The sequence below is a fragment of the Ranitomeya variabilis genome, chromosome 8, assembly GCF_051348905.1.
Source record: "Ranitomeya variabilis isolate aRanVar5 chromosome 8, aRanVar5.hap1, whole genome shotgun sequence".
NCBI classification, from domain to species: Eukaryota; Metazoa; Chordata; class Amphibia; order Anura; family Dendrobatidae; genus Ranitomeya; species Ranitomeya variabilis.
In genome coordinates, this window is record NC_135239.1 from 162,711,792 (window position 1) to 162,723,616 (window position 11,825).

The following is an 11,825-nucleotide window of genomic DNA, read 5'->3' on the forward strand; positions in this document are numbered from 1 at the left end:
TTCTTAAAGCATTCTTATGTTGCAGCATTTTTTCACATCTGCCTAAAACAGTTACAGAAGATCTGTGGTTAGTTCTTCGAGTTGTTTGGAACAACCTCACTGTTGAGTTCTTTCAAAAACCGTGTGCAAGTACAAATGTACTGAGAAGAATTGATGCTTTGGTGCCATTTCAAGGCAAAGGGTGGTCACTCCAAATATTGATACAATTTAGATTTCTCTTTTGTTCATTTACTTCGTTTTGTTGATTTATTTTTTTTTTTTATCAAAGACCGTATTTTTCTAACTATAAGACGCACTTTAGTCCTCCAAAATTTTTGGAGGAAAGTAAGTGTGTGTGTGTAAAGGTTGTGCATCTTATAGTCTGGATTTACCTTATAGTCTGGCTGTAGATGGGGCCGGAGCATTAGTGGCGGAGGAGTGGTCACAGGAGGCAGAAAAAATAGATACCAATAAAAGTAAAATTGATTGAGACATCAGTAGGTTAAGTGTTAAAATGTGTCACATATAATGCTCCATACAGTTCATTCTGGCCCCATAAGATGCTCCATATAACAATGTGCCACATGTAATGCTGCTGCAATAAAAAAAAAAAATGACATACTCACCTCTCGTTGCTGTCCGCTGCTCCTCAGCGTCCCGTCTCTCCACAGTGACTGTTCAGGCAGAGGGCGGCACGCACGCTAATACACCATCGCGCCCTCTGACCTGAACAGTCACTGCAGAGGACGCGGAAGACGGGGGGCGGTGGAACGAGGAAAGGTGAATATGAAATACTTACCTGCTCCTGGCGCAGTCCCTGGCAGCTTCTCCTGGACAGATGGTCTCCGGGAGCGGCAGCTTCTTCCTCTGTTCAGCGGTCACTGGTACCGCTCATTACAGTAATGAATATGCATCTTCACCCCTATGGGAGTGGAGTCCATATTCATTACTTTAATGAGCAATACCACGTGACAGCTGAACAGAGGAAGAGCTGCGGCTGCCGGAGATCATGGGACATGCAGGGACCGCGCCAGGAGCAGGTGAGTATGTGACAGTCGTCGCTCCCCCTCACCCGCCGACCATGACTCGAGTATAAGCCGAGAGGGGCACTTTCAGCCCCCAAAAAATGGGCTGAAAATCTCGGCTTATACTCGAGCATATACGGTATTAATAATATAATTCGAAGTTCAAGATTTTACTAGCACAGTGACAATGGAGAAGGAATCAGCATTATGCAAGTGCTAGGTGCAGCGGCACGTACTTAGTCCAATATATAAAAATTACATTGTGTACTATCTATATATATATATATATATATATATATAATTGAATTCCTCAAATATGTGAGGGACCCACAGTCACCACCATGGATCTGAGAGAGCGGTATGACAACACATTCTTAGCTCCAGGATTTGACAGACTTGGGCTCTTTCACACGTACTGATATTTCTGGTATTGGAAAAAAACAGTAGCGCAGCTATCCGTGTAAGTGTGTCCATGTGTTACATATGTGTGGAATCCGTGTGTCGCGTCAGTGTGCCAAGTACCGGCGCCTTAAAAAAGCGTTACAGTTCAGTCTGTTTCCAGGCATTGAAGACAGCTCGGATCATTGTTGCCTGGTCTTCCTGAGATCAGTGCAACTGGGCGACAATGATGGGAGCTGTATACAGCACTCGCTGTGTACATCGCGTGTAAAATACATTTAAAAAAAAATAAAATGATGTGAGCTCCCGTGAAAGTTTCAAAACTAGCAGAGGGAAAGCCCACAGCTGGAGGCTGACGTTGATAATCTAGGAAAGGGGACAATATCCCCAAAAGTTCCCAGGCTATTAATAACAGCTAAAAGCTGTTTGCTTAGCCTTTACTTACTAGTTTTCGGGGGACCCGGAAAAAAATGACGAAGGGTGCCCCTATAAATTCTAACCAGCAAAGGCTCAGACAGCTGTGGGCTGATATTAATAGCCTGGGAAGGGGCCAGGGATATTGCCTCCCCTCCCAGACTAACAACATCAACCCTAAGCTGCCCCAGAAATGGCACATCCATAAGATGCGCAAAATCTGGCGCTTAGCCTCTCTCTTCCCACTTGCCCTGGTGAGGTGTTTAGTGGGGTAATAGGGTTGGGGTTGATGTCAGCTGTTCTATGGCCACTTACATCAAGCCCAGGGATTAGTAATGGAGAGGCGTCTATAACTAACCCCATAGAGAATTTTCTTACGGTGCTAGCGGTGACGTCATGATAGTTACCCCAGTACATTGGCCGGTTCACAGTGAACTGAGTGTGGGAACAGCTGGCAGTGACAGGCAGTAACCTCTATGACATTACCGCTCCTCACTGAAGCTGCGTCTCAAGCTCAGCTCAGTGCATCCTGAGCATAAATTGACTGGAGATGCAGATTGCATTACTAAGGATTTAATGTGCAGGCTAATCACACCATTTCAGCAACTATTTTAAACAGCGGTATTTACCGTGTATACTTGGCTTTAAAGAGGAATTATTAAGTTTGAAAGTTATCCAAATCCAAGGTTTAGAGCACAACTTTACAGTCACTGGAAGCCCGAATGCTGTGGCCCCTAGTGAACCCAAGAACCAGTGCTGAATGGAGAGGAGGTCGATTATGTGCACTCTAATGGCGGTGCCGAAGATCAGTTAAGTGCAGCGCTTGGCAATCTATGGAATTCCCTTTAAGACTGAATGGAGCAACAGAGCGCATGATCAACCACCACTCCATTCAGCCTTGGGTTTGCTAGGGGCCACAGCAGTTGGACTTCCAGTGACTGTAAAGTCATACACTATCCCATGGATAGGTGATAACTTTCGAACTTGGTAATACCCAATTAAGGGATCGCTGGGAACCACGGAATTCAGAAAGTTATCCCTTACCCTGTGGATAGGAGATAACTTTCAAACTTTAAAAACATTTTAAGTCCAGTACCTTACTTTTAAGAAGAGTAGAACAAGGGGATCTACCTGTTACAGGGGAATGAGTAGGAAGGTGCAAAGAAAAAGCAATGGGGTACGAAAAGGGTGAGTAGGTCATATACTGATCAATTTAAAGTTATTTGGCAGAAGGGTGCAATACTTGATATCACATTGTGTCCCTGGACAGTCTGGATGTTTTTTTTTTTTTTTAATATTGGCTGAATGCAGAGCAAGTGTCAATCAGGACCAGGGCGAAGCTACAGCCGCCGCTATTTATACACAAAGTGGTGACCTGAAGCCGGAACGATGCCGGGTGGAATAATGTTAATTTTCTTCCTGCAGCGTTCGGCTAAGCACCGACACCGCACAGGTTAATAATGCTGTTAACCTGCAGGTTTACCCAGTATTTGCAGGTTAATAGTGTTTTTATTTCTGGTGACAGGTTCCATCAATTTTGTACGCCAAGGACAAGGCTACACAGATTTTTTTTGTTTCATCACCTCTGTCCAATTATAGAAGAATTACACTGTTCTACAGCCAAATTGGTTCAGAGACAAAAACTGTGGAACTTAATTATGTGCCGAAAACGAATACAGTATACTTAAATTTTCTGATTGACTCTAATTTTCAAGTTCCAGAGGAGGTTGTAATTACTTATGCACCCTTCATGCAGGCTTATAGAAAAAATTGCGCCTTTATAACTTCATCCTCATTATTGCATTGTTAGTAGCTGCTCTATTACATCATCTATTTAGTTTATTGAGCCTTTAGTATCCCATCATCTTAGTGTGAAAACGCCAACTCATCTCCGATGGCGTAATCCTAATTACAGTTACATCACCTACTTTTATAAATGCTCTCTGTGTAAGGTATACAGTTTTAGGATGTCTTAGCTACGTTTCTTAGAATATTGACGTTTATATGTTTTTTCACATATGCCTCCTTATTGCATTAACAAAGTAGATAGTTGTGGCTACAAACGCAGAGAAGTCAAAGGTGAAACTTGACTGCCATGATAAGGAAAGCCTACAACCTGTATTTTGGCTGTAGAACAGGAGATTAGGACAAGAGTTGGGCTCCACACACATACTGCAATAGACGTACATCATATATTACCCAGTGGTTGCATGGAAACAGGTAATCTATACCTTTTAGCAGTACCAATGATCAAGAGTCAAGCAATCACACTACCAATTTCTTTTTCTACATGGTTCCCTCCAATAGGAAAGAAGTTTCAAGAAAGAAGAAGTGAACTTTACAGTATCCAAACATTCCATCTATAATACCACAGGCAGAAGAACTGCTGATTCCAAAGGCACGAGAAACATTTTAAGTCGAATCAAGTGAGGAAGAAGAGGTCGCTTGGTGTCATGAAGCGTCTTCCTCTCACCACCAGAGACTTTCTGTCAGCTACCTTAACTGAACCACACCTTATAACACAAAGTGAACTGAACGATCTTATTAGAGATTTGGATCTGCCCAAGACTAGGGCTCAGCTCTTAGGTTCCCGGCTACAGCAGTGGAATCTCCTAGTGGGTGATGTTCGGATTTTGCCTGTTTGTTACGCAAAACATGCAACCACAGGGACTCGGACGTATCAGAGCGCGCCCAAGATACTCGGATAATACCCATGCATGCTCGTATAACGATTTATCCAAGCACGTTCGCACATCACTAGTTACCACCATTGAATATCAAGTTGGGCCTAATGAAGAACTTTGTAAAAAGACAATGGATAAAAATGCAAAAACATTCAAGTATCTCATTGATACATTTCTAAAGGTTGAGTCAAGCAAAGATAAAGGAAGGAGTCTTTATCGGACCTCAGATTCGTAAGCGTCTTCAAGATAAGGTGTCTCTCCGTTTGTTCAGGGCGAGGAAAAGGCTCTATAGGAAGCATTCGCATTAGTGGAAACTAACTTTTTGGGAAACTCAAGAGCAAATAACATGAAGAGTTGCAAAACATGCAAGGATCATGGCTGTAAGATGCCCTAAAAAGAAATCACTTTCTTACGTGAGAGAAGAGACGAGCACGGTGAGAGATTTCACCAAGATATTGCGGCTATGGCAAAAAGATATCAAGGAAAATGGAATCCATCAATGATTGTAGATTACTGTTGGACAATTGTAAGAGATGATTAAATGCAGGAGTACAAGAGACAAGCAAAAAAGAGTTGTCACTGAATGAGGACCAAATTTTGTAGTGCAATTTCTCTATCTGTTTATAATTTGCAATAATGTTTAGACAGGTTTTAGTTACTGTATTTGAATTGTTGCTAAGTTTCCTCTAAATAAATATCAGAAAATTGGCAACAAAATATTCTGCATCTTTATATGTAGCAGTAAAAGGTTAAAACTCTTCGATATAGAAACAAGAGCCAACTAAAAATGTCACCGTCAATTTGAATTCAGGAGGTCAAAATCATTAAGAAAAGGCTCATTTCATAACTGAACCTGACAACTTTTGAAAATATGTAGAACAGCGTTATCAGAAAAATTAAAATCTAAGCACTTCAATAAATCGGTATCAATGCACTAATCTTCTGACAATACAGTAAAAGAAGAATTAGGCCATGTGCACACGTTCAGGTTTTTTCGTGCTAAAAATGCTATAAAAACTCATTAAAAACGCATGCATTATGCATTCTATCATTTAGAATGCATTCTGCATGTTTTGTGCACATGGATGTGTTTTTTCCGCGAAAAAAACGCATCGCGGTAAAAAAAATGAGCAGGTTCATTAATTTTGCGGTTTTCTGCGTTTTTCCCGCATTTCTATGCATCTGGGGAAAAACGCACAAAAAATGCGTAAAAAAAACCGCGTAAAAAACGCATGCGGATTTCTGGCAGAAATTTCCGGTTTGTTGTCAGGAAAATTTCTGCAAGAAATCCTGATGTGTGCACATACCCTAAAGGCGCCCACATGTGTTAGAGCAAAGAGACAGGTCCAGCTGACTGTCTAATGTATGAAGTTCTGCAGACTCACCCTCTGTTGGGGAGAAAAGGATCAGGCCTGTACAATTTCATTGTTTGCTCTTTTTATTCTTGGGGAGATAAGACACTGGCAGAAGGTTAAGGCCCCGTCACACTTAGCGACGCTAAAGCGATCCCGACAACGATACGACCTGTCAGGGATCGTTGCTGCGTCGCTATGTGGTCGCTGGTGAGATGTCAAACAGTGAGATCTTCCCAACGACGCAGCAGCGATGCAGCGACCTGTACAACGATGTCGTTGGTCGTTGTGACCCTGTCACATGGCAGCTATTATGACGATTCAGACCTCGATGAGGGACGTCCTGTGTGACGTTGTAGTCAACGAGGTCGTTGGTAAGGTGTCAAACACAGCGATGTGTGCTACCCAGCGGGACCTCAATGATCAAAAAAAAGGTCCAGGCCATTCCGACACGACCAGCGATCTCACAGCAGGGGCCTGGTCGCTGCTACGTGTCACACATAGTGAGATCGCTACTGAGGTCGCTGTTGCGTCACAAAACTTGTGACTCAGCAGGGATCTCGCTAGCGACCTCGCTTAGTGTGACGGGGGCTTTAGTCCCCTCTCTCAAAGTGTGACAAGCTTAGCCTGCATGTGTATGGGGAGGGTCAGGAAGCTACAGAAGCTGTAAGATCATCATAACAATTCATGGTCAGAAGTTTAAGGGGTGTGCTTACCTTCTGTCTGCAGGAGCGCACTGCCACTCTGCCTCCTGACTTCCTGGTTGCAGTGGGTGCAGTGCACTCCTGACTGATCAGACAAGGCAGTATAGCTGGGTCACTGGCTTGAACTGTAAACTCTCTCATGCTGCTAGCAGAGGTCATTTTGCCTGTGCAGTATGGGAGTAACATTAGGTCACTAAAGCTGTCTAAGTACAGCGATCCAGTCTTCTTTATCGGGACGCTTGCAAGTGATATAGCAAACAGCTTACAAGTGCACATTCCTTGCCTAGAAGACCAGACACTTTAAAGCAGCCAGTAACTTACACTACAAGCAGTGGACTACTAAATTTAAGATTTTTTTAAAAAATTAGTAAGTTACAAAGTTTCTTGCTTTTACAATCATTTTGTAATTTTAACCACTAATGTACATGACACAACCCCTTTAGATAACATTTTTTTTTTTAGCCTTGAAGAAAGATAAAAGTGGTCATGAGCTAGTAGACTTTCAGTTCTATGATGGCACTGATCCCTGGGAATGGTAAGAAAAAGGATGCAGACAAGGAACGCTATGAAACATAGAACATCCATGACATAAGTCAATGAGTTGTGTATAGGTCTGGATAGCAAGAGTCACTAAATATTCACACCAAAAGGTTGTGCACATGACCGATTTTTACATATGAGCGCTATCCATGGTTTTCACAGAAAGCACTGGTGCACATGATATCCTGTGTCGCTGTGTACACGTCTGATTTTTGTCTTTGGACAGGGTGGTCCGCAACAAACAAAAAAAAAAAAAAAAGGAGACATGTCTGATTTTGATCTGAGTGTTGGATCAAAATCGGAAATGTGAGTCTATGGGTTTGTGGAAAAAAAAAAAAAAAAAGGATTCTACTTGGATGACTTGACTCAGATGACACGAGTGGTCTGATTTTTGTGGACTGACAGAATGGAGAAGAGGGGAGAAACTTATTTTTTTTGCTCTCCAAGTCTCAGAAAAACTGATGCCACTCTGATCGGAATAATGGGACCGGTTTTCTCGGATGTGGAGAAATCGGTCGTATGAGCCTACCCTAACAGGGAATGGGCATTGGGTACTAATTCATAAAAAAACAATTAGAAAATTGGACCCAGTCTTCCCAACAATGATTTATGCAGCAAATGGCCAGCATCAACCTCCACTGGTTCCAGAAATCTTGGTCACAGACCAATCCAGTGGTTGTCAGAAGATGATGGTGGGTAAGTATTACATTGAAGGGACTGATGAAAAAATAACAGTTTTGTGATAATATTGCGAGCACACTGCTGAGATTAATAATGAATCCAGTGTATATCACTAACGTACAAAATGTGATTATAATATCCACGTGTACAACAAGGATGGAGCAGGCCTTATCTAGTGCAACAATTAATTTTTAGCAATGTTCTAGTCTCTACCGTCCAACAGAGAAGACTAATGGCTCTACAGCAGTTATAAAACTACAACTCCCAGCATAACCTGGCAGCCACACCAATACTAAAGCACAGGTCTATCTGTGGCTCTCTATGGTCCAGTGTCATGTGAAAAAGTACATAGCAGTACATTACACGTGACATCAGGAGAATTCAGTGTCTTACAGTGTCTTAATAGTGGAGCAGACGCTACTTACTCCTAGCAGAATTTCTCCGATCCTGGTGTGAATCCACCCATAGGCATCACGTTAGGACTAGGCGGAGATAGAAACAAGTAGGACTAGAAGACATCACTAAGGAGGGTTTTAAAAAAATTCTCCTGTTCTCAGAAAAGTTGTTTCAAGAACTTGTATGTGAAATACAAAGAAAATGACCAGCAAACGATTGCATAAGGCCCATCTCATATCCTGGAGCCTAACGAGACAGAAGCTTCCTCCGAACCCTAGATTCCCCACCTGGCAGGAATTGCAGATCTCCCTGGAGATGAACTTTACTCCATGACAAAGGATATTTTGGCTTCTTGACTTCCGTGTTAGTTCTCCACCTGAGGGGTCAGTAAGTTCAATGCTGAGCAAAGACTTTCTACAGAGAATCGTACGGTACACTTCCTATGTTTCTACATACTAAATATTACAAGGAATGACACATAACTTCACATGAACACATCTGCTGACAGCGAGTGATTCTTCTCAGGGGTGGCAGCCAGTGACAGGTGGGCACCAATCACCCATCTCATCAATATAGACAGAACACGTCCATACTGTGATCACTGGACGACCGTATAGAAGCACTGTCTTTTCTCCAGCCACACATCACACACTGTACATCCATAGTCATCCACCTTTGCCTTGGATCTGAGGACACGGGATCACTCCTGCCCAACCACAGAAGAAATGGCAGTTCCCTTAGACTTTCATTGGAGGTCAAACATGAGCACAGTCTAAAAATAAATGTAGAGCAAATCTATTGTGCCTTTACCATCTATAGGCGGAGAGCTTTTACACTGGGGCTGGTGAGAGACTTGTTTCCAGTCCAGGTTTCCAGGCAGCGTACGACAACCATCAGTCAGAAATAAACTCAGATGAGACCCATGGCAAGATGGCAGGAGAATCTCAAGATCTAGGAGGAATAGAGTCCTCCAACATTGGTCTTCTGGGCACAGTACATGGAGATGTGGCCATACGAGTCTCACTTACTCGGCTATTTGAACACCCATATCAGTAAATGTAGAGCGCTGTGCATGTGGGCCCCCACTTCAGCCCTGGAAATGGGGCCAGGTTCTAACAAGGAGTGCAGGTCCCAGAGATGAACATTCATGATATACGGTATCCTGTGGATAACACAGAAATGTCCCTCTAAGAACCGGTGCAGACGATATTTTCGGTGAGAGTGTGATCCGACAAAAAATTGGATCGACACTAGGGCTAATGTTATTCTATGCGGCTGTGCACGTCGGATCTTTTCCCGCAACAGAGACAGTCCAACGAAAAAAAAATTAAAAAAACCTGCATTCCCTAGTTTGATCTGATAGTCAGATTGCACTCAGCCATTCAAGCCAGTGAGTGCATAGGAAATATTGGTCTGCACTCGGATGACATCTGAGTGCAGACCAATTTCCACAGAATGGAGACGATGGAGAAATGTTTCTCTCCATCTCCTCTTCCGAGAGAATCAGATTTCATTATGATCACACTCTGATTAGAATGTGATTTGCGTAATTTGCCCGATGCTTTTGGATGAGAAAATCTGCAATACAGTATAGTCAGTGACCTATTCCGATATTAAGAAACAAAACAAGGTATGGCAGGGGAATGTAATGTTACTGCCTCTTCATGTACAATAGGAGAAGGCTTCGAACTCATCTAACTCTTCTAAGACAGACCCCATAATAATCAACAAACCCCTCTGCTTCCGTTTACATAAGTGATGCAACAAACCACTCATTACACTGGAACGTCCGAACGGACAAGGGAAGAGGGAGTAATGGTATTCCAGTTACATGCTACATATTTAGGCAGTGAACTGGTTCATGCAGCTTTACATGAACACCCGAGCCTTACACTATGGCTGGTCCAAATAACTAAAGCAATTGTTACCATCCACCTCTCGTGTCTCCCCTTTTCCTCATAGTTTGTAACCTTGCGAGCAGGGCCCTCATTCCTCCTGGTATCTATTTTGAACTGTGATTTCTGTTATGCTGTAATGTCTATTGTCTCTACAAGTCCCCTCTATAAGTTGTAAAGCGCTGCGGAATATGTTGGCGCTATATAAATACAATTATTATTGGAACTCATGAAAAACAACAGTCTGAGATGGGAGCCATAGACGGGGACTGCTAAAGGGTCCATAACATGAAAGGCTGTAATCAGCCACTGCACAGAACAGGATGAACGTCTCCCTGACTGCACTTTAGGAGACAGAAAAGTTCCCAAACCCAGATTCCAAGAGGGCCAAGGATTCTAGGCGGGCGTCCGTAGGCCGAATCCTATTCTTCATCGCTGAGCTCCGGATTGTTCCCATTTTCGGAAACAAACTATGGAAAGGAATAAGAATGCGAAGCAGAGACAACGTCTTGGACTTTCCTGCCCAGAACTCCCTCCAGCAGATCTCCTTCCAGCAGATCTCCACGCCTCCTGCATGTTACTTACAATAAGACACAGACAACACCCAAGGAAAAACAGGAATGTTACGTAAGGAATGTTACACACACTCCTCTCCGGAAGAAGACGACGGGACAACATGACTTCATCTGGGAGCAATCAGCAAGGAAAACAGAGCCAGAAAAGCCCCCTCCTCCATAGTGGCTTCCACCATGTCTGATGGCACCCGTGCCCACCTGTGCTGTGCATGGACCCTACTGCCAGCGACACACATGGGTGACAGAGCTGTCATACACATCTGTGAGGGGCCGGTGACAGCTCGGACTGACCATCGTGTACGGGGGGCTACACTGGGGTGCGTTATGGGTTCAGCGCAGTCTCTGACAGTGTTAACTCTTTCATAACCACCCTAGTGAGGGGGACCCATTGGGTGACAGTGAGGCATAAAACATTGCCCTCTGGGCCAATCCTGCGCCCTCATGCTGTGCCAGCACATTTCAGAGGAAGTTCTCCTAGGGAAGGCCTTCCTCCATGTTTACACGCACAGCAGTATTTACTAACAGCCCACACTGGGCTGATACAAGAGAACAACAACACCCCCCTCCCCAGCCGAGGGACTACTGCTCCCAGCACGACCTCACAACAGCTGGGGAGCCACAGGTTGCAGATCCCGGCCGTTCCCGGATGTGGCCAGCGATCAGACAGATCGGGCTCCCTGTGCCCGCACACAGCGCCCCCCGCACGACCCAGCGTGTAATACAATGAGCCCCCGCCCAGAGCGTGGACGAGCCGCCTTACCTGCGCTGCTGGGGGACGCGGGGCCTGGAGGTCCCTGACGCTGCCGTGTGCTGCCTGGCGGAGGGAGTGCTCAGATCTGCTGAGTTGTAATGTTACCGTTTCCTGGAATTACTCACTCACAGATTCCTTTCATTCATAAAAACACAGTCATGCACTGACGTCACCCCGAGGCGGGGCCTGGGCGTCACATGATGGGGCAGTGATGTCATCACATGCCTGACTCAGTGTTAAAGGGGCAACGGAAGGTCTGAAGTGTGCACATGGCTGGACGTACCGGGCCGGGGCTGTCTGTGCAGCCAGGGGAACACGATCCTGGTCCGTTCTATGGGATCACTAACAGGAGAGCCACAGAGACAAGAAAATAATGACCCCTCTTTCCCAGAGAGTCTGACTTTGCCGCTCAAGTGACACATTTCGTAGC

General features: G+C 44.3%; 1 protein-coding gene across 2 annotated transcripts in view; it reads right to left on the minus strand.

Moving 5' to 3' along the window:
• The window catches only part of MAFF (MAF bZIP transcription factor F), a 33,882-nt gene extending 22,321 nt beyond the window's left edge, over positions 1–11,561 (minus strand). Inside the window, exon 1 of one of the 2 annotated variants that reach the window (XM_077278129.1) lies at positions 11,405–11,561. The gene's annotated coding sequence lies outside the window, so the exon portion shown is untranslated. The remainder of the gene's footprint in view (positions 1–11,404) is intronic. The other variant, XM_077278130.1, reaches the window with a different exon arrangement.
• Between the last annotated feature and the right edge of the window lie 264 nt (positions 11,562–11,825).